The 22,696-nt window shown below is 40.9% G+C and overlaps 1 pseudogene; it reads left to right on the forward strand.

Annotated features, from left to right (window-relative positions):
• The window catches only part of LOC136547260 (ras-related protein RABH1b-like), a 30,539-nt pseudogene that overhangs the window by 5,729 nt on the left and 2,114 nt on the right, over window positions 1-22,696 (forward strand).

Below are 22,696 nucleotides of genomic sequence, written 5' to 3' on the forward strand. Positions count from 1 at the left end.
CAACCATGAAGATGGTGGTGACTTGATGATAAAGAAGAAGAAAACAAGAAGGGGTGGAAAGGCAAGGCATCCAATGCAAACTCAAGATGCCAAGATGATGAGCAAGAATGAAGATGAGAAGAAAGTCTATGCTCACATCAAGTGCTTCAAGTGTGAAAATATAGGACACTTTGCCTCTAAGTGTCCCACCAAGCTTGAGAAGAAGACTCATGCAATCCATGAGAGGCAAGGCAATGAGAAGCACCACATGAGCAAAGAAGAGAAGGCTCAAGCAAAAAGAAAGTGCTACTCATGCCGGGAAAGAGGACACATGGCATATTCATGTCCCCTAGGTAACACTTCTAAGCCTATTTCAATTGATAATGATTCTATGCTTAGGAAGGATGGCAATGGTACCTCATTGGTTGCAATTGCAAAACATCCCGCTACTCATACTAAGGCTATGCCTAAGTATGTTGCTCCTAACTTGAGAGGACCCAAACTTATTTGGGTACCATCAAAAAGTGGATGATTGATTGCAGGTACCATCGACATTGGAGGCTTGGTTCAAATGATATTCATCTTGTTGATTATATAGTTGAGCCAAGTATTGCTAAGTGATGATCATTGTCCCAATGCCATGACAAATTGAGTGAAGTCCAAACGCTATCAATATACAAGTGCTATAATTCAAGTTGTTGGTAATTTATTGGAATATTTGATGACTTGCAAATAATTGAGTTGAAGCTTGCTAGTTGGATGATCATGAGCTAACCAAGGTATATCTTTTGTTGATCATTTTATTTGGATGCATATGAGTTGAATGAATTGGATAAATATGCATTATTGCTTGCTATAAGATGATTGAATGGATAATTGTTTAGTAATCAAGTTTGGATTGATTTGTGTTGGATAAGTTCATAAGATGACATTTAGGAAGTGGTTTGAATGGATATATGTCTTATGAAAGTATTCAAATAAGTTAGCTTCAAGTTTGATTCATATTTGATGAAGTATAGCTCAAGTGTTGAAATCTGTCCTATATTGCAAAATCTGAGCTAGCTGTGATCTTAGCCATGTTTGAGTGATCAAAACTTATTGGATTGGCATGAAAATTGGTATACATGTTCTAGACTTATGGTATAAGATGCTGTAGAAATTTCATGAAAATTGGATAAGAAATGCTTTGGTTTTGGAGTGGTTCTTGTCAGCTATAGTGCAGCAGTTTTCAGCATGTAGCAGTGGTGGAAGAATTGATATATGGCAGCAATCTAGAAGTCAAATGAAGCTCAAATTTTTACAGCTGCTAAATAACTTAGTAAATAACATCTCCACCAAATTTTGTAGTATTTGGATTTGTACTTTGGGAGATATGCTTATTTCTTTGAAGGGTACAAAATCTGTCAAAAAAAGTGACAAATGTTGGATTGATCTAGAGTCACTTTGATTGAAAGGTCCTCAAGTTGGAAACATGTTTACAAGTGTTTGAGGTACCTAAGTTTGGTTTTGAGATGATCTAAAAGTATGACAAGCAAAGAGTACAAGGCCATTTGATTGTGGAATGTACTTTGCATACATTTGGTACTCAAATTGGAAGATCAAGATCAAACTCAAGATGAAGTCGAAGGTTAAGTTCTGGATATGATTGGAAATCATTTGGTAGAAAGAAAAGAACTTAAACAAGAAGAAAGAAAAGGACTTAAAGAAGGAATCAAGGTTACTCATCAAGTTAAGTCCATCACTTGGATCAATCAATCAAGTCATTTCAAGTGAGTATCAAGAATGATTCTTGGAGAAAGGTTACTTCTCCCTAGTGTAGGGGCTTGCCGCCTATGTGTAGGTGAACCAAGTGTGGTACTTGGAAGGCTAACATGGAAGTGGTGATCCAAGGAACATTTAAGATGCTTAGTTGAAGCAATCAAAAGGATTGATCAAGAAAAGCAAGCAACACCCAAAAGAGAGCTAGTCATGATATTTCTAGTGGTATTCTCAAATTGATGCTCTCATACAAGCAAAGATCAAAAGATAAAGCAAGTCAACCACAACAAGAAAGTGCACCTGATCATAAGTGGTATTCATTTCATATGGGTGAAGAAAGAAATTTAACATGGTATCTATTGGTCTTCACCAAGCTTATAATTGGACTTCATATTGCTATTGGAGTAATGAATTGGAATCTATTTGACTATCCTCTACTCCAACATAGCAAAGGTATCATTGTAATGTGCATGATCATTTCATCCCTTACTAGTATGCAGTTAGTGCATATAGTACATGCTTCATAGGATCATGCATAACAAATGAAATGTTTAAATTTATAGCCTACCACTATTGTTTGAATGATTACTTGATCTAGTGGTTAATACATGAATTTGTTCATGAGCTAGTGAACCCAAGTATTTGACTTAATTTGGATTGCTAACAAGTGACAAGTACAACATTGGCAAGATAACCCTTGCAAGAGGTGTGGAGAAGCTTGTCATTGGTTCAAACGGAACTTGGAAACTTAGGCAAATCATTTTAGTATAAGTCAATCATAGAAGCTCATGATAGTGATAAGAGTACAAGCACAAGACAACAATGCAAATGGATATCTAGTTTGTTTCAAATGGTATCTAGACTCAAGTATTTTATCAAGAATCTACAAATAATGTCTAGATCAACTCACAAGTGATATCCTATAAGTGGTACTCATGAAGATAGCAAATGTTCAAGAAATAGTCTTTATTAATAAATCAAACAAGTGGTTCCATACTAGAAGATTCTTTCAAATGGTATTCACTTCCTACAAGTGGTATCTATACATAGTATCAATCATGCAAGATAATGGTTCCACAAGTGATCCTCAACTTTAAGTGATCATCAAATGAAGAATGCATTCCTCACCTATAAGAGTTCAAGTGTATCAAATGGATGACCCATGCTATCACATAGGGGGAGGTGTCCCACAAATTGATCACAAGATAAAAAAAATCTTATGTGTGGTATCTCAAGAAGCCCTACACAAGCTACAAGTGGTATGTACAAATGATGTCATTCCAACAATCAAGTGATGTCCATAAAAAAATGCAAGATCCAAGCCTCAACCATCTACCCCAAATGCATACCTTTACATCAATGAGAAGCACACCTTTTATGGAAATTGATGACAAAGGGGGAGAGATTGTACAAAGATATGAAAGCCTCTATAAGGGGGAGAGATAAATTGTGTAAGGAGAGAGATAAGATATGAAAGCTTAGGAGGTTGGACATGAATATGGACAAAGAGGGAGCAACATTGGAGAAAAGAGATGGATCATTCTTGGACAAGAGAAGCACACAAGTAGGGGGAGCAAGCTTATGAACTTTGATTGATTGCATTTGATATGTGCATATTCATGTGCTTGCTTGCATTGCATAAGCTTTTAAATTCAATAATGCATGCTTGTGTGGTGTATGCTAGTTGTAGAGCTTGATTGATGATTTGATAACTAGCATGCATAGGATGATAGCTAGACACTTGGTATGCTTTTCAAGTAAAGCTAGTACCTTGCTTTTAATGTTGATCTCACAAGATATCTAGTGTTTTATTGCCAAGTGATATCTAGCTAACCATGGTGCTAAGGATGAACTTAAAGGTGCAACTCCGATTGGTACACGCTTCAAAGGTTTATTCTATACACCTTAGCATCATTTTGTAGTAATTACTCTCCCATATTTTTAATCCATGCAAATGTGCAAGCTACAATCCAAACTCTTAGCACATATGTAGGGGGAGCAATTGCTACCATTTGGGGTTCATGAAACTTGTCCAAAATCATTTTCACATGGTAAAATTGCTTGGGCAAGCAACATGAATCCAAAAGAGCTTAATTTATATATCTTTGTAGAGTTGTCATCAATTACTAAAAAGGGGGAGATTGAAAGGTCCTTGTTTGGTTTTTGGTAATTGAGTGACAACTTAGGTGGACTAATTGTGTTTATGTGAGATACACAGGTGATTAGTCCACAGGTACATGTGTGTGAGCAACATATGCCATGGAGGTGAAAATGGCTTGGAGATGTTGCAAAGCTCACACATGTGATGATGAAGGAGCTTATTGCACATGAGACATGCCATTGAGTCATGTGATCAAGGTGGAGAAGATCAAGACAAGACTTGGCTTGATGGACCGGTTGCAAGCGTGAAGGGCAAGTCGAAGGCTTTGGAGTGATGGACCGCGTGGCGGTGAAGCTTGAGCAAGACTTGGCGCCAATGGACGATGGCAACAGTGAAGAGCAAGTAAAGTCAAGATCGATGAACCAATATGATCACGTGATGATATGAAGTGGATCATATCATTGTTGATCGTGTTGGTGCATGTGTTGCATCAATATTGGAGGAGATGGAATGGAATGCGCAAGGCAAAGGTATAACCTAGGGCATTTTATTTCACCGGTCATAGGTGTGTAGAGAAGTTTATGACCGGGTTTAGGATAGATGGCCGTACTATCAAGAGGGGCAAACTTGTTTGCATATCGGTCATCTAGTGCCACTCGAGTGATCTAACTTTGCATCGTCGCTAGGATCGAGTGGCGTGGCAAGTTGAGTGGCTAACATCCTTTGGGAAATGATTGTGAAAAGCTAATACACATACACATGGTGGTGTACACTTGGTAGTGTTGGCACATTTACAAAGGAGATGAAGTTAGAGTTGATGTGGATCAACTTGGTGAAGTAACTCCACCGGCGGAGTGTCCGCCCATAGAGTGCGGACAGTCCGACGGTGCCACTGGCGCCCCACACAGAAAAGACAGAGTCTCACTAGGTGCACCGGACGCTGGCACTAGAAGTGACCGGACGCTGGCTGAGTGCATCCAGTCAGGCTGACACATGGTGACACAGGAGCTGGAGTGTGACCAGATGCTGAGCTGCGTCCGATCAAGTGCGACCGGACGCGTCCGGTCAAGGTCGGTACCTTACTGTAAACGACCGGACGCTGAGGTCCAGCGTCCGATCAGTTAAAGCTGCTGCGTCCGGTCAGGTCAAGTGACCGTTGGAATCGAGACACGTGTCCATCTGCGGGTGACCGGACACTGAGGTCCAGCGTCCGGTCAACACGACCGGAGCATCTGGTCAACATGACCGGAGCGTCCAGTCGACCTGACAGTTGCCCAGTGAAGGGGTAACGGCTAGTTTAGCCCTTGGGGCTATAAATAGAAGTGGCCTTCGGCCATGGCTGGTGCTGAGTACCCTAGGGGACTTTGTGTCCATGCTTAAGAGTGCTTAGGAGCCCTCTATCTCACACATACTTGATAGTGCTCATCCGATTGTGTGAGTGAGCGATTCTAGTGCGATTGCATCGTGAGGTTGCATCGAGTGGCATTAGGTGATCGAGTTGCAAGCTGATGGTGCTTGTTACTCTTGGAGGTTGCCACCTCCTAGACAGCTTGGTGGTAGTCTCCATCGAAGCCTGCAAGAAGCTTGTGCGGCGCTCCGAAGAAGTGCTTGTGAGGGGTATTGTGCTCGCCCCGCGGGAGCCGTGAAGAGCAACTTTAGTAAAGCGTGTCATTGAGCTACCCTCACTTCCAGGGTAGGTTCTTACGGCGCCCGACGTGCGGGCTTGGCGGGTGATGCCAATTAGCCGCCGAACCACCAAGTGAGCGGTCGACACAACGAGGACTAGTATGTTGGCAAACACGTGAACCTCGGGAGAAAAATCATCGTGTCAACCTTGTTCTTCCTATTGGTTTGCATCCCCGTTACACAAGCTTGCGATTACATTCATATACATTGAGCTTGTGTTGTTGCTTTTGTAATTAGTTAGCTTGTGTAGCTTGCTAGTTACCTTCTTGCTTGTGTAGCATAGAAGTAGCTCCCTTGCGTGACTAATTTGGTTTGTGTAACCTTATTAGTCACATTGCTTAGTTTGTGTAGCTATATAATTGTGCTCTCTAATTTGGCATTGGTTGCCTTGTTATTGAGCATTGCTAGTGAGCTTAGTTGACTTTATGCTTTTACTTACTAGCATGTGTAGGAGCTCCCTTGTTGCTTAAAGTACTAGTGGCATAGGTTTTGTGACCTTGCTCCTAGAATTGGTTAGGTGAGCTCTAGCTAGCCCGGCACCTTATTGCTTTATTAGTATCTTTGCAAGGTGCTAGTGAACATAGATAGAGGGGTGTAGTCTTGGCTAGACCGATAGTTTTAATTTCGCACTTTGTTTCGGTTAGCCAACATGATTAAGTTTTAAAAAGGACTATTCACCCTCCCCCCCTCTAGTCGCCATCTCGACCCTTTCAACTGTAGCTGTGGCAGGGGCAAGCACCAAAAGGCTCCCCTGCCGCACTGTAGCCATAGCAGGGGTAGGCGTCAAAGTTAGCTCTACTGTCACATCTAGCTACTGTAGCAACATGACAGCCTGACATGTCTACGTACTAGGATTAGTTAGGTAGAGTTATATATATATAACTTCCCACTGTAGCTTAGTAAAGTAAGTGAGTTCAGTTTTGCCATCTCCTCTATAGAGCTCCGGCCAACGCTGGTGCTTATGTTGTGTGTGTGCGCGCACTCTGTTCTCCCTTCCTTTTTCTACCTCTAACCATAGTATGTGGTCGACAACGTCGACGAGCGGTCGGCTGATCCATGTGGGAGATCCCAGGTCCAACATGGTTGGCCCAACCAAATCCTCATTCTTCCTCATTGATCCTTCGTTCGTTGGTGCTAGCTCTATCATTTCTCCAGTTCTCCTCTCAAAAGAGAATGGCGCTAATGAAGATACTTTCATAAATTGTGGGCAATGCCACATGTGCCATCGTGTTTCTCTAGCTTCATGTGATGCCTATGATAGAAACATTATAGGACCTTAGCCGTAGATCTAGCGGGTACATCTTACTATAAACATGATGAACAAACCCTAGAACATGAACTACAAGATCTAGGTGAAGAAGAAAGGAGAGGGGTAGTGGTCTCTGACTGTTAGAGGGCTTGGTGGAGGAGCTGCTAGAGCCATCCATAGCGATGGCAGAGTTGCGGTTTGAGTCGATGGAGGCGGTGGCGATGTAGTAGTAAAGTCCGATGATACGGTTCGGTGGCGGTGAGGCAATGGAGCTTCCCATCACTAGTTGCACACCCTCTAGATCAGATTAGAGTTATGTCAGTGGGGTGACTGTGGTTGCACATGGTGAACCTTGTGAAGAGAGCCACCGACACCCACCTCTCTTTTTATAGCGTAGTGTGATAGGGGCCCACCAACCATGTAGGGTTGGGCGCCCCCGATCAGGGTGCGGATCCAAGGGCCCAATTGGCCGTTGGGCCAATTAGAAGAGATCAATCTAACATTCTCCCCCTTGATCTCACCTTATGACTTAAACTTAACTTACTTACTTTATCTTGTTCCCATTCCATCATAGATCAGTGTATGGAGTGTGCCTCATCATCATGGTCAGCTGCCATTAGATTAAACTGCTATAATGCACCTCTCTATTTTGAAATAGAGTCTCAACTAGGCCCTTATTATCCAGGAATCATAGGCTTTCCCTTAAACCCATACTGGCTAAGTGTTCTCTGAACACGTTAGGTGGTAAGCCTTTTATAAGCGGATCCACGAGCATCTTTTCTGTTCTTACATGCTCAAGACTAATTATATGATTCTGAACTTTATCTTTCACAACATAATACTTTATGTCAATGTGTTTGGCAGCACCACTTGACTTATTATTATGAGCATAACATACTGCTGGATTATTATCGTAGTATAACTTAAGTGGCTTATGTATGTCGTCTACCACTTTCAACCCAGGCATGAATTTCTTCAGCCAATTCACCTGCCCTGTTGTCTCATAACATGCTACAAACTCGGTATACATTGTGGATGATATAGTGATGATTTGCTTTGAGCTTTTCCATGATATAGCTCCTCCTATGAGAGTGAATATGTATCATGACGTGGACTTTCTGTCATCTCCCGCATAATCAAAATCTGTATACCCCTCTATGTGTAGAGAATCAGATCTTCTATACGTTAGCATGAGACCCTTTGTACCTTGCAGGTAACGCAAAACTTTCTTTACTAATTTCTAGTGTTATATTCCTGGATTACTCCAATATCTACCAAGCAACCCAGTAACAAATGCTAAGTCAGAGTGAGTACACACTTGAGCATACTGCAAACTTTCGATAGCTGAATTATATGGAACCGCTTTCATTTGATCGATCTAATATTGGTTCCTAGGATATTGAAATTCCCCATATCTATTGCCCTCGACTATGGGAGCAGGCAAAGACTTATAATTTTGCATACTATATTTCTTTAGAACTTTTTCTAAGTATGCCTTTTGTGGTAATCTTAAAACCCCCTTTTCTCTATCTCGGTGAATCTCTATTCCTAGGACGAACGAAGCTTCACCGAGATCTTTCATATCAAACTTTGAGGACAAGAACTTCTTTATTTCTAGTAGTAGATTAACATCACTGCTAGTGAGCAAGATGTCATCCATATACAAGACTAGGAAAATGTATTTCCCATTCTTGAACTTTACATAAACGCAATTGTCCTCTACATTTTCTTAAAACTCAAACTTTCTTATTGTACTATCAAACTTTAAATACCACTGTCTTGAAGCTTGTTTTAATCCGTAAATGGATTTCTTCAGACGGCATCCCATACGTTCTTTTTCTTTCACAACAAAACCTTTTGGTTGTGCCATATAAACATTTTCCTCTAGATCCCCATTTAGGAATGTCGTCTTTACATCCATCTAATGTAATTCTAAATTGTAATGTGCTACAAGTGCCATTATGATTCTAAAAGAATCCTTACATGAGACTGGAGAAAATGTCTCATTGTAATATATGCCTTCTCTTTGCGTGAAACCTTTCACCACAAGTGATGCTTTAAACCTTTCTATATTTCCTTTGGAGTCATGTTTAGTTTTGTAGACCCATTTACAACCTACTGTCTTGGCTCTTTTAGGAATTGTTTCTAAGTTCCAAACACCGTTAGTTTTCATTGATTTCATTTCATCTTCCATGGCTTCAAGCCATTTGGATGAGTGAGCGCTTCTCATGGCTTCTTCAAATGAGGTGAGATCACCCTCTATTTGAAATTCCTCATATTCATAAACTTCATAGTCATCAGGAATGGCTGATCTCCTAACTCTTTGAGACCTTCTAGGGGCCTCGTTAGATGATGCTTGTTCTATATGAGGCTGTTGTTGCTCTTCCACATGTGTGACAACAGGTTCTAGGGGACCCTGAAGGACAGGTTCCTCATGTTCATTCATTATTGCCACAGGAGAACTAACAACAGGTGTTTTACTATAGTTCTTGCACTGTTGGTACAACAACAACAGTTAGCGTGAAGAATGGCTCCTGAACCATAGGAGTGGGCACGTATACCCACTTCTCTTCAAAACTAATTTCACACACTACCATGCTCCCCTTGATCATATCATCCTCTAAGAAGACAACATGTCTTGTTTCTATAAACTTTGTTTGTCTGTTAGAACAATAGAAGCGATAACCTTTTGACTTTTATGGATAGCCAATGAAATGACAACTGATTGTCTTGGAGTCCAGCTTCCCTATGTTTGGGTTAAATACTTTTGCCTCAACTGGACAACCCCACACACGTAAATAGTTTAGTGAGGGTTCCTTTCCTGTCCACAACTCATGCGGTGTTTTAGGCCACGACTTACTCAACACTCGATTAAGTATATGAATGGCGGTTTTTAACGCCTCCATCTATAAACTTATCAGTAGGGTAGAGTAACTTATCATGCTTCTCACCATATCTATTAAGGTACGATTGCGTCTTTTAGCTACTCCATTCTGTTGAGGCTCGTCCGGTGTAGAATACCGGGCTACTATGTTATTTTCCTGTAAGTACCTTGCAATGGGTCCAGGAACTTGGCCATATGGGGTGTGTCGATCGTAGTACTCTCCCCCATGGCCGGACCTTACTACCTTAATCTTTTAGTTGTGCTGATTTTCTACTTTGGCCTTGATCATTTTAAATTTATCCAATGCTTCAGATCTTTCCTTAATTGGATAAATATAGCCAAAACAAGAATAGTCATATGTGAATATTATAAATGAATCATAACCATCCACGTTTTTCACAGGAAAAGGACCACAGATGTCTGTGTGAACTATTTCTAAAATTCCTATGATTCGTTTGTCAACTTTCTTTATTTTCTTAATGTACTTTCCTTTTATGCAATCTATGCATTGTTCTAAATCTAAAAATTATAAAGGCAGAAGAATTAATTTCTTAATCAATAGCTCAATTCCCCCCTCGAAATATGGCCTAAACGATAGTGCCATAATTTTGAAGATACATCATGCACTCTCTTTCGCTTATTTGTTGCATTCATAGACGAGGAAGCATTCTCATTCTTAGTACTTACATCATTCATATTATCAGAAAGTGATAATAAATAAAGTTTGTCTTGTTGGAAGGCAAGACCAACACATTTATTATTATAAACAATCTGACATTTGCCATTACCAAAATGGCAATTATATCCATCGTCATCTAAATGTGAAACACTTATTAAGTTTCTTCACAAAGAGGGTACAAATAGAACATCTGAAAGTTTAAGTAGAAAACCATCAACTAATTCTAGAGAAAGATCTCCAATGACTTCAACTTTAGCTTTAACTCCATTTGCTACTTTAATTCTTCTTTCTCCTCTTTGCAGGGTTCTCCTCGTATGGAATTCCTATAATGAATTTACAACATGAATAGTTGCTCCTGAATCAATCCACCAAATAGAATCTGCATAATTTAAATACAAGGATTCATCTATAAATATAATAAAATCCTCACATCTCTTTAGAAGGTTCTTCAGGAAGTCTAGACAGTCCCTCTGGTAGTATCCATGCTTCTGGCACCATTTACACTCATCCTTTTTAACTTGAGCATTGTTGTTCTTCTGATAATGCTCAGTCTGAGGGGCTTTTCCTTAAGGTTTGGTATTCTTATTGAATTTCTTCTTCTTGTCCTTCACAAGGTTTTCGAGCATTGAAATCAGCATTAGTCTCATTTTCTGCCCTCACTAGGTCCTCTGGCTCAGTAGGACATGGAGAGGTAAATGCTAAGTCATTCTCGAACAGTGCAAGTGCGAGCTCATACTTCTCTCACCATACTCTATAATTGTCCCCTTCAAGAGGCGGAATATGCGAGATAAAAGCCATTGGATTGAGTTTTAAAAAACGATGTTAAAAAAAAGTGAGAAAACATAACAAAATAAATTGCATGCCTTAATTTAACGTTGGTCAAAATTAAAACATACAACTTCTTCTACATTAATTCTACATCATCGTTGGACAGAAAATAGTATTAATGCATAAACATATAAATCAAACATTTATAATATTGCTATCAACAACTTTGGTCAAAAAATAGCAAAATCATAAATTTACTAAAAATTATAACTACTCCTCAAAATTAAATCCTCCCGTTCGTTCTAATTTAATTAGAAGATAAAAACTTTAACTTCACAGCGGAAACATAAATAAATAATAATTATCTACTTTTCAGAAGCATTTTCATATACATATCTACTTTTTGGAAAGTAACATGTTGGTGCAATTTTACTAAAAAATTTAAACCTTCTAAATTCATCAAAATTCATTCAAATCTGCTTCTGAAAATAAATAAACTTCAAACGTCATTTGCTGTTCATTTTGGCCCAGCCTGCCGTAGCAGTAAGCGGCCCAACAGCAATAGTGCGTGGCCCGACAGCAGCGGCGGCTCACGCGCATGCGCTCGCGGTGCCTCCCCCATGCCCAGGCCGCAACCTAGGCTTGGGGCAGGAAAGTGCCTTCCCGCCTAGGCCAATTCTGGTCTGATGCGCTCTCAGCCGTCCATCCAGATCCGATGGCTAGGCGTCATTTTTGGGAGATCAAAAACCCCTCCGTGTCGCGGGCGCCCTAAACCCTAACTCATTCTCGCCTTCCTCTCGTTTCCTCTCCTCAGTGCAGCCGGAAGAGGAAGAGAGAGACAAACATAGTGGCACCATCGCTGGTCTCCTCATCGGCGCGCTCGCTCGCCATAGGCTGAGTGGGCCGCCATCGAGCGGTCTGGGCGACGATGCCCTCATCCCCCATACACGCTACGATGGGCTTGGCCTTAACCCTAGATCTAGCCCTCTCTCCCCGTCGCACCTGAGGTCAATGTAGGAGGTGGCTGCGCCGCCGTGGCACCCTTCGCCGGTGCTCGTGTGTGGCCGAAGCCACGCGTGGAGCCATCGAGTGGCATCATGGTGGTGCTCTTTTGTGCCCTGTGCTCTTGAGTGTGATGCTGGCTCTCTCAGCACGTGCTGTCTTCCTGCACGACGGCGGTACCATCGGCGGTGAGGAAGATTCCTAGGTAGGTCTCTCCCTTCGCCAACCTTTCATTTTTCTAGGGTAGGGTTAGGGTTAGGGTTGGGGTTAGGGTTTGAGTATTGTTCTTCTTCCCCGAGTTGTCTACACGGGTTAGGGTTAGGGTTCAAGTTCCTTTTCAAAACCGAGACCCTTTCTTACTCCTTTTCTTCACCCGATTTGGGTTTAGGGTTCGTTGAACCCTCTGCTTAGATCAGAAACGGATCTATCACCTCCTTCTAAATGCTGCTACTCGGTTTTCTACTCTGATAGCTAGATCTACACCTAGTTAGGCATCTGATACCATTGATAGAAACATTACAGGACCTTAGCCGTAGATCTAGTGGGTATATTTTACTATAAACATGATGAACAAACCCTAGAACATGAACTATGAGATCTAGGTGAAGAAGAAGGGAGAGGGGCAATGGTCTCTGACCATTAGAGGGCTTGGCAGAGGAGCTACTGGAGCTATCCATGGCGATGGTGGTGGTACGGTCCGAGTCGATGGAGGCGGTGGCGATGTAGTAGTAAAGTCCGGTGACGCGGTCCGGTGGCGGCGAGGCAATGGAGCTTCCTGTCACTGGCTGCGCACCCTCTAGATTGGATTATGATTATGTCGGTGGGGTGACTATGACTGCTCACGGTGAACCTCATAAAGAGAGCCACCGGCCCCCACCTCTCTTTTTATAATGCAGTGTGACGGGGGTCCACCAACCATGTAGGGTTGGCCGCCCCCGATCAGGGCGTGGATCTAAGGGCCCAATTGACCGTTGGCCCAATTAGAAGAGATCAATCTAACAACCTAAAGATGTTTGGTCACGTAGGAGTAGGGTGACTCCAAACTTCAAACTCTACTTGTGGTTGTCGTCTGTGTGGGTCAACTCTAAAGAAAATATTATTGGACGGAACAATGAAAGCACATGCTGCAGCTTTAGCAAATGGGACACCACGAAGATGAATTTTGGGATGCATTAAAATGATTCACCTCACCGTGAACAAAAATTGGCCCTGCATTGTCAAGGTCCTGGCAGTTTTTTGATCGAGCAAAGGCTGGGGTTTTCCCTCCTAATGAAATGTGGGTGGTCTTCTCGCACCGACCGAGTTTCTTTTTTTAGTAAGCGGTTGCTGCAGGATAGTTGGTCTGTTTTCTGGTGAATGCAAAGGCCTAGACATGTCTGCAAATTTGATTACTTCCTGAATTCCTGATAATCCATTTTGTGGAAAGTGGAGCTTCCTGCATGCAACACGCATGTCATATATTTTGGGTGAATCAATATTGCACTGAATATATATTTTGGGAATATGTTAATTTGCTTCTTACACCTTTTGTCCTTGCATGTGTGTACTTGGTCCAGGCAATGATTGGCATTGACTTTTTGTCAAAAACATTGTATCTAGAAGACTGAACTATATGTTTACAACTCTGGTAAGTATCTCATGTTAAGAACATAGTAGGTTTAGCGGGTTCTCTATACTGTGAATGCGATATCAAGAGTAGAGGGACAGAGAGGAATAGAAGAAGAACGTGTCAAACCTGACACCGCAGAGGGAGATGGTCCAAAAGCTGCCATCTCGTTTGTCGATGAAGTCTGCGCACGGGCAGCGACGTTTGGAGAAGAGGTCAATGAAGTCGTCGATGTCGGTGGAGCGGGGTAGGCGGCTGGTGGCTTCCCGTCACTGGCTATGCCCCTCTCTGATTGGGATTAGGGTTTAGGTTTCGATGGGGAACTTGGCTCAGACGAACCTCATACTCAGAGCTGTCGACCCCACCTCTATATAGAGCGCAGTGTGATAGGGGCCCTCTAGCCATAGTGGGTTGGGCGCCTCCGATCAGGGAGCGGATCAAAGGCCCAACTGGGTCATTGAGCCTAGTTTGGGATTAGAGATCAATCTAATAATCCCCCCTTGATCTCCTACTATCTTTCAATTTCATATCATTTACTTTTATTCATTCCATTATAGATTAGCGCATAGAGCATGTTTTATCATCACAGTCAATTACTGATAGATTTAACAACAACAACACACCACTCTGTTATGAAATAGATACTCAACTTTAGGCCTTCTTTTGTCCAGGAATTATAGGCTTTCCCTTAAACCCATGCTGGCTACATGTTCTCTAAACACGTTGGGTGGTAAGTCTTTTGTAAGCGGATCCACGAGCATCTTTTCGGTACTTATATGCTCAAGACTTATGACATGATCCTGGACTTTATCTTTCATAACATAATACTTTATGTCAATGTGTTTGGCAGCACCACTTGACTTATTGTTGTGAGCATACTGTACTGCCGGATTATTATCGCAGTATAACTTAAGTGGTCTATAGATGTTGTCAAGCACCTTCAAACCGGGTACAAACTTCTTTAGCCAGTTCACCTGCCCCGTTGCCTCATAACACGCTACAAACTCGGCATACATTGTGGACGATGTAGTGATGGTTTGCTTTGAGCTTTTCCATAAAATAGCTCCCCCTACGAGAGTGAATACATATCTAGACGTAGATTTTCTATCATCTCCTGCATAATCAGAATCTGAATATTTCATGATATGGAGTGAATCTGATCTTCTATACGTCATCATGAAGCTTTTCATTCCTTGCAAATAACGCAAGACTTTCTTTACTAATTTCCAGTGTTTGTTCTAGGATTGCTCTAGAATCTACCAAGTAACCTGGTAACAAATGTCAAGTCAGGGCGCATACATACTTGAGCATATTGCAAGCTTTCGACAGCTGAAGCATATGGAACCATTTTTATTTGATCGATCTCACACAGATTCCTAGGGCATTGAAAATCCCCATATATGTCGCCCTTGACTATAAGAGCAGGTGAGGGACTACATTTATGCATATTGAATTTCTTTAAGATCTTTTCTATGTATGCTTTTTGTGACAGTCCTAATACCCATTTACTTCTATCTCGGTGAATCTTGATCCCTAGAACGAACGAAACTTCACCATGATCTTTCATATCAAATTTTGAGGACAAAAACTTCTTTATCTCTAGTAGTAGACTGACATCACTACTAGCAAGTAAGATATCATCCACATACAGGATAAGGAAGATAAACTTCCCATTCTTAAACTTTGCATAGACATAATTGTCCTCTGCATTCTCTTTAAACCCAAAATTCCTTATTGTCTGATCAAACTTCAAGTATCACTGTCTTGAAGCTTGTTTTAATCCATAAATGGATTTTTTTAGGTGGCATCCCATTCGTTCTTTTCCTTTCATGATAAAACCTTCCGGTTGTGCCATGTAAACATTTTTCTCCAAGTTCCCATTGAGAAATGCCGTCTTTAATCCATCTGATGTAATTCTAATCGTAATGTGCCACTAATGCTATTATGATTCTGAAGAAATCCTTACATGAGACTGGAGAAAAGGTCTCATTGTAATCAATCATTTCTCTTTGTGTAAAGCCTTTTGCCATAAAGTCGCGCTTTATATCTCTCTATATTCCCTTGAGAGTCAACTTTTGTTTTGTAGACCCATTTACAACCCACTGTTTTGGCTCATTTAGGAATTATTTCCAAGTCCCAAACTTTATTGGCATTCATAGATTTATTTCATCTTCTATAGCCTCAATCCACTTTGATGAATGATCACTTCTTATGGCTTCTTCAAATGAGGTGGGATCATCCTCCATTTAAAATTCCTCAGTGTTGTATACTTTATAGTCAGCAGGAATAGCTGATTTTCTAACTCTTTGAGACCTTCTAGGGCCCTCCACATTTGGCACATCTTATGTTTGAGGCTATTGTTGCTCCCCCTCATGTGTGGCAATAGGTTCTATAGGATCCTAAAGAACAGGTTCCTCATCGTCATTCATTGTTGCCACAAACAGAATAACAACAGGTGCTGGCACCACAGTATCTTGCACTGTCGGTGCAACGATAGCAGGTAGTGAGAAAAATGGCTCATGAATCAATGGAGCGGGCGCATACACCCGCTTCTCTTCAAGGTCAATTTCTTGAGCTACTATGCTCCCCCTCATCATTTCATTCTCTAGGAAGATAGCGTGTCTTATTTCCACAAACTTTGTATGTATGTCTGGACAGTAGAAACAAAAACCTTTTGACTTTTCTAGGTAGCCAATGAAATGGCAACTTACTGTTTTGGAATCTAGCTTCCCAATGTTTGGGTTAAATACTTTAGCCTCAGCAGGACTCCTCCCCACATGTAAGTGGTTTAGTGAGGGTACTCTTCCTGTCCATAACTCATACGGTGTTTTGGGCACCGACTTACTTGGTACTCTATTGAGAATATAAATGGCGGGTTTTAACGCCTCCATCCACAAGCTCAACGGTAAGGTGGAGTAACTTATCATACTGCACATCATATCCATCAGGGTATGATTACGTCTTTCAGCTACTCTATTCTGCTGAGGTTCGCCCGGTGTAGAATACTGGGCCACTATGCCATTCTCCTGTAAGAACCTTGCAAAAGGTCCAGGAACTTGGCTATATGGGATATATCGACCGTAGTACTCCCCCCATGATCGGACCTGACTATCTTAATCTTTAAATTATGTTGGTTTTCAACTTCTGCCTTAAATATCTTAAATTTATCCAATGCTTATGTTCTTTCTTTGATTGGATAAATGTAGCCATAACGGGAGTAATCATCTGTGAATGTTATGAACGAATCATAATCATCCACACTCTTTATAGGAAATGGACCACAGATGTCTGTGTGAATAATCTATAAAATTCCTGCACTTCGTTTGACATCTTTCTTAATTTTCTTTATATACTTTCCTTTTATGCATTCTCTGTATTGTTCTAAATCTAAAAACTCTAATGGAGGAAGAATATCATTCTTAACTAGTCTTTCTATTCTCCCCCTCAAAATATGGCCTAAACGACAATGCCATAATTTAGATGACGTATCGTGAGCTCTCTTTTGTTTTCTATTTACATCCGCAGACGAGGATACATTCTCATTGTCGCACGTAACGTTCCCATCATCGCATACAACATTCACATCATCGCATAGTGATAACAAATAAAGCTCATTTTGTAAGATAGCAAGACCAACACATGCATTATTAAATGTTATCTTACATTTTTTATTTCCAAAATGGCAATCATATCCATCATTGTCCAAGTATAAAACACTAATCAAGTTTCTCTGTAAAGAGGGAACATAAAGTACATCTCTAAGTAAAAGTATGAAGCCATCAGTAAGCTCTAGAGAAAGATCGCCAATGGCTTCAACATCTGCTCGGACTCTATTTACAAATTTAACATGTCTTTCTCTTCTTTGCGTAGTCCTCGTCGAACGGAATCCCTGTAAGGAATTATCAATATGAATAGTTGCACCTGAGTCAATTCACCAAGTAGATTTCTAATACTATACATATGGGGATTCATTTATGAACATAATAATATTCTCACATTTCTTTGCCATGATCATCTTTAAGTAATCGGGACAATCTTTCTTATAATGTCCCGTCTTCTTACAATAGAGACACTAGTCTTTCTCTACTGTGAACTTGTTTTGCTAAGGCTGATGCAGCATGGGACCCTTTCCCTTTGACTTTGAGGAGGAGTTAGCATTATTATTCTTTTTCTTGTTGTCTTTCACATAATTAATAGTGTCACCATTGGCAGCTTTCATTCTCTCCTCCTCTTGCATACATATAGCCATGAGCCTCTCTAAGTCCCACTTCTCGGACTGTATGTTGTAGTTGACAACAAAAGTGTTAAATTTCTTTGGCAAGGAAGCAAAAATCAGATGGATAAGGAGCTCTTCCTTGAGAGCCAGATCTATTGGTTTTAGCTTGGATGCCAAATTGCCCATCCTTAGTATGTGCTCTCTTATGCCACCATTTCTAGAGTACCTCTCTGTCACCAGCTGTTTTATCAGCTGGGTAGCACATATCTTTGAAGAGCCAGTGAACTAACTCTTTATTCTATCGAGATACTCGGTGACCATGTCACACTCTGGAATTGAGCCCACAATTGCAGGCTCAATCGTGTTCTTTATCACAGCCAAACATTTCTTGTTGACAGTGATCCACTTCCTATGCTTAAGGTCATAGGACATCTTTTGAGATTCAAAATCCCTCTATCTAGTTGTCCAAGCGGCATTAGCCTCATTTGTCTCCCTCACCGGTGCCACAGGCTCAGTGGGACACGGTGAGGTGACTATCCAGTCCACCTCAGCCAAGATGAAGGATAGGTCAATCTTTTTCTTCCACTTCGTATAGTTATCACCTTTGAGAGTAAGGATTTATTTGATACAACCCATCAAGTTGTATCCGCATGAAAACACAATTCATATAGAGTGAGAACATAAACATAGTAATAATAATTGCATGCCTTAGTTCCAACGTTGATCAAAATTAAAACATACAATTGTCCTCTACACTAATTCTACATCAACGTTGGGCAGAAATATAATTAATGCATGACAAAACTCATAAATAACATCATAATATTGTCATTAATCAATGTTGGTCAGAATAATAATAATATTATAACAAACTAAAAATATATCTATTTTTTAAAATTAAATTCTCCCGTTGGTTCGAATTTAATAATGAAAATAACAACTTTAAATACGCATTGGAAAGCGTAAATATTCTCATTATTATTTTTCTAGAAACTTTATAGTACTGTACTTTTCTCTGAACAAAATTGTCATTGGATCAAAATTTAATTGAAATTCATCAAATATGTTCGCCCGAGCGATCTCGTCCGTTGATCTGAATCCGACGGACATACTTCAATCTCGCAGAGACAAAACCGACCTCCAGCCGCTGTCCCATAACTCTAGCCCCCATTCTGTTCGCCACCTTCTGCTCTTCATGCAAGCGCAGGCAACAGCCATGGTGTCCGGAGGAAGTGGCTGTGGCAGAACCTCCTAAGTTATAGGGCCCACATACACCTGTCACTGTCCGACGACCTTTGACATTTATGCATATGTTTCCATTAACTTAAAAAGACTGTCGGGTGTCCTCGGGGAACCCCGAATCATCCACGATTTTCGAGCAGGATCACGTTACAGAGTCATTGCAGTATTACAACATTTATTCAAACATCAATACCAGAGTAAAAACAGCGGAAGTCTTACAATAACATAATTTACAAAACAGTAGTTTCAAACCTCACAACTAGGTTCGATGTTTATTACAAAACGAAATAGTGGAGTGGCATTATAATATAACACAAAACATACAATGAAACTGCCCTGCCCAAGGGCCACACATTTACTTCTCATCGTCATCACAATGAACAACTGTCATGCAACACGATCCAAAACAGATCTGCTCATGAGGCTCACCTGCAACAAGAGGTCAACGAACCCTGAGTACAAAAGTACTCAACAAGACTTAACCGAAATAAAACTGATAGAACTCAGGAATGCCGGCTCATGGGTTCAAGGTATGGCTTTATCAATAATCAAAGTTCTTTTGCGTAAAAGCTCTTTAACAAAATTCTTTAATTCAAAGGTAAAACTTTATAAGTACCACATATGAATCTGCCATGATCCGTAATGAGATCATGAACTTCATATTAATCTCTTTCGCAAACCTTTCTCAAGTTCTAGTTATTAATACTACGATGATGAACAGTGAGTTGAGTCTCCATAACCGAGGAGCAACGACAATTCAAACCGATTAAAACCCAGCTAGGAATTCCAGACCACACGACATATGCAGGTCCCTGACCTACATATACCAACCTGCACTCAGATCCTCTAAAACAAGAATGGATCCGCGCCACCCGAGAATACAGTACTCCACCATTCTAGCCCATGGCCACGTGGGTACACGCTACTCTCACCATCTCTCCACTCCCAGTGCGCGAGTAGCCATTCTCATAATAGAATAGCCGAGTAAAGGCTTACCGGAGTATGTGGTTAGTACTACAAATTCTCACCTCATGCAATTCAACAACGGACGTGCCTTAATCGATATAGGCGGAAAGAACCCGCTCACAAGACCTCCATGTCTTGTGGCTCACACACACCGAGTCCGTCCGGTCTAGATTTATTACTCCACATTCCCATATCACATGATAACATAAGTAACCAAGGTTCCATTTAAAACTTGCATGTGACAGTTAATCACTTGACTTCATCGTTCTACGCATAGCTAAGCAAAACTAGGCATATACGAATTTAAAACTGGTAATATGGTAAATATGAAATAACAAGGTTGGTAATGCACCAATTAGGCTCTTACTTAACTCCTAATCACTTAATGCAGTAACGGAAAGCAAAAGCGAAATTAATTTGTAAAACACAAGGTAGGGTTGTATGCATCCGGGGCTTGCCTTCATTGACAAAAAAATCCGATTCCTGCGACGTTTCATAAGTATTCGATCCGACCTCAACAGACGGATTAACCTTCTCAACAACTTGATTAACTACCATGTGTTCATCTTCGTTCACTACACGTAATAACAATGCCATGTTTAACATGATGCGAAATACGAAACATGATGCTCGATGATGAATGCAAAATTTAACAATTTGAATACAACTTTCCTTCGCGGTACAGTTGCAAGTCAAACAAACTAAATCTTTTTCGTAACACATACATCAATGGCCAAGGATCATTACTAATGACCCAAGGTCATCACTCAATCCAAAATTTCAAACAAAACCTAAATCATTAAAGGTTACTATTTGCTTTTATGAATTAATTATTTAATTCAAAATTATAAAATAAATCAACTTATTCTAATGGAGCTCAAAATTTTTGTAAATGTTCATTACATAATGAGTAAGTGGCAAAACAAATTTCATAATTTTTGGACAATTAAATAAGCCTAGAAAAATCATGGAAATTCATTTATTAATAAATTGGGCAATTTTTATCACATTCAAAAAGTGCTGAAAAACAATATTTCAGATTTTTCTTAAATAATATACATCACATAGAGGTCACACAAAAATTTTCATAATTTTTGGAGCTCTAAAGAAATCTACATAAAAATAACAAAAACAGACACTATTCATTCAAATCTGAAAATAGAAAAATCCATTTGAACGCTGAGTCGCTGACAACCCGACCCCACCTGTCATCCCTAACCTCGCGCGTTTGACCATGACGGCGATGGCGCTGACCGACGTAAACTCGTCGACGGTGAGTCCAACGGCAACGGCCAAAGTAGCAAAATGATCACCAAGACTAGGCGCATCGATTGACGTCCCTATCAGCACTGATTACGGCCCTATACTAGCTCGTCGTCGGCCATGGCGGACGCGATGGCACGGCAGCGCTACGCCGGCGGCGTGCAACTGGTAGAGCTCAAACAAGGGATCCAGGAAGCACCAGTGGCTCACCCCGAACGCGTTGAAGCAAGGAGCGAGGGCGGAGAAGCAACGGAGAGGCGTGACGACGATCACGGTGGAGCAAAGATCGTCGGTGAGGAAGAACCGGCGACTGTAGTGGTCAAAATGAGCAACCAACTATGGATTAAGTACCACAGCATCGAGACGAAACGGAATCAACCAAAACCAGGGACAGAGATGCACCGTGGAGCTCTGGCCGTGGCGAATCGTGCTCGGCGGAGGAGTTGCCAGCCGCGAGGAAGAAGACGATGCAACTCGAGTTCCCGACAAATACAAGCCGAATTGGTGGGTCGGCTGAATGCGCAAGGAGTAAGCGAAGCTGAAACTAGCTTATCAGCGACGATGGAGCACAACAACGAGGGCGCGGGCTCGCCGGAGATGAGCAAGACGACGGGAAAAACAGAGCAAGAAGAAAGACAAAGACAACGGCGGCTCAGGCTATAAAGGGGGCCAAGAAGCTCGAGGAAGCTGCGCTGTGGCCTTCACCGCGCCAGCGTGACGCCAAAACGGCCACGACTGCGCCTGGAACGCCGAAGAAGGAAACGTCGGCAATGTAGCTTCGGCGGTGGACACTGTTCACCAAAATTACAAGTTTCCCATTCGCCAAATTTCACAAATTACTCCCAAATTTTCATAACAACTCAAAAATCTCCAAAAACAAAAGTTGTTCAAAATCAAAAGTTCTACAACTTTGCTTTTATAACCAACCCCTAATTCGGTCTATATTTTGAAATGATCTTTTAAATTCAAATAGGGGATATTTAACGAATTACGCCTTTTTGAATTACTCCAAATTTTTCTAAACAACTTGAAAAACTCCAAAAATAAACTTTGTATAACTTGTCAAGCTCTACACTTTTGCTTTAAGGATCAACCCCAAAATATGCTTAGATTTTAAAATGGATTTTCAGGGTAGGATTTAAATATTGAAAAATCAGGGTTTTCGGAATTTCAAATCAATACAAAGGTTTCAAACTTGATTCAAACAATACCAAGCAATACTTAACACATAAATATAAACTTGTTTTAGTGTGTGCATCTCAAAGTTTTCACCAAATGCCAAATGCTTTGTAATGCA

This window comes from Miscanthus floridulus, chromosome 3 (assembly GCF_019320115.1).
Source record: "Miscanthus floridulus cultivar M001 chromosome 3, ASM1932011v1, whole genome shotgun sequence".
Lineage (NCBI taxonomy): Eukaryota > Viridiplantae > Streptophyta > Magnoliopsida > Poales > Poaceae > Miscanthus > Miscanthus floridulus.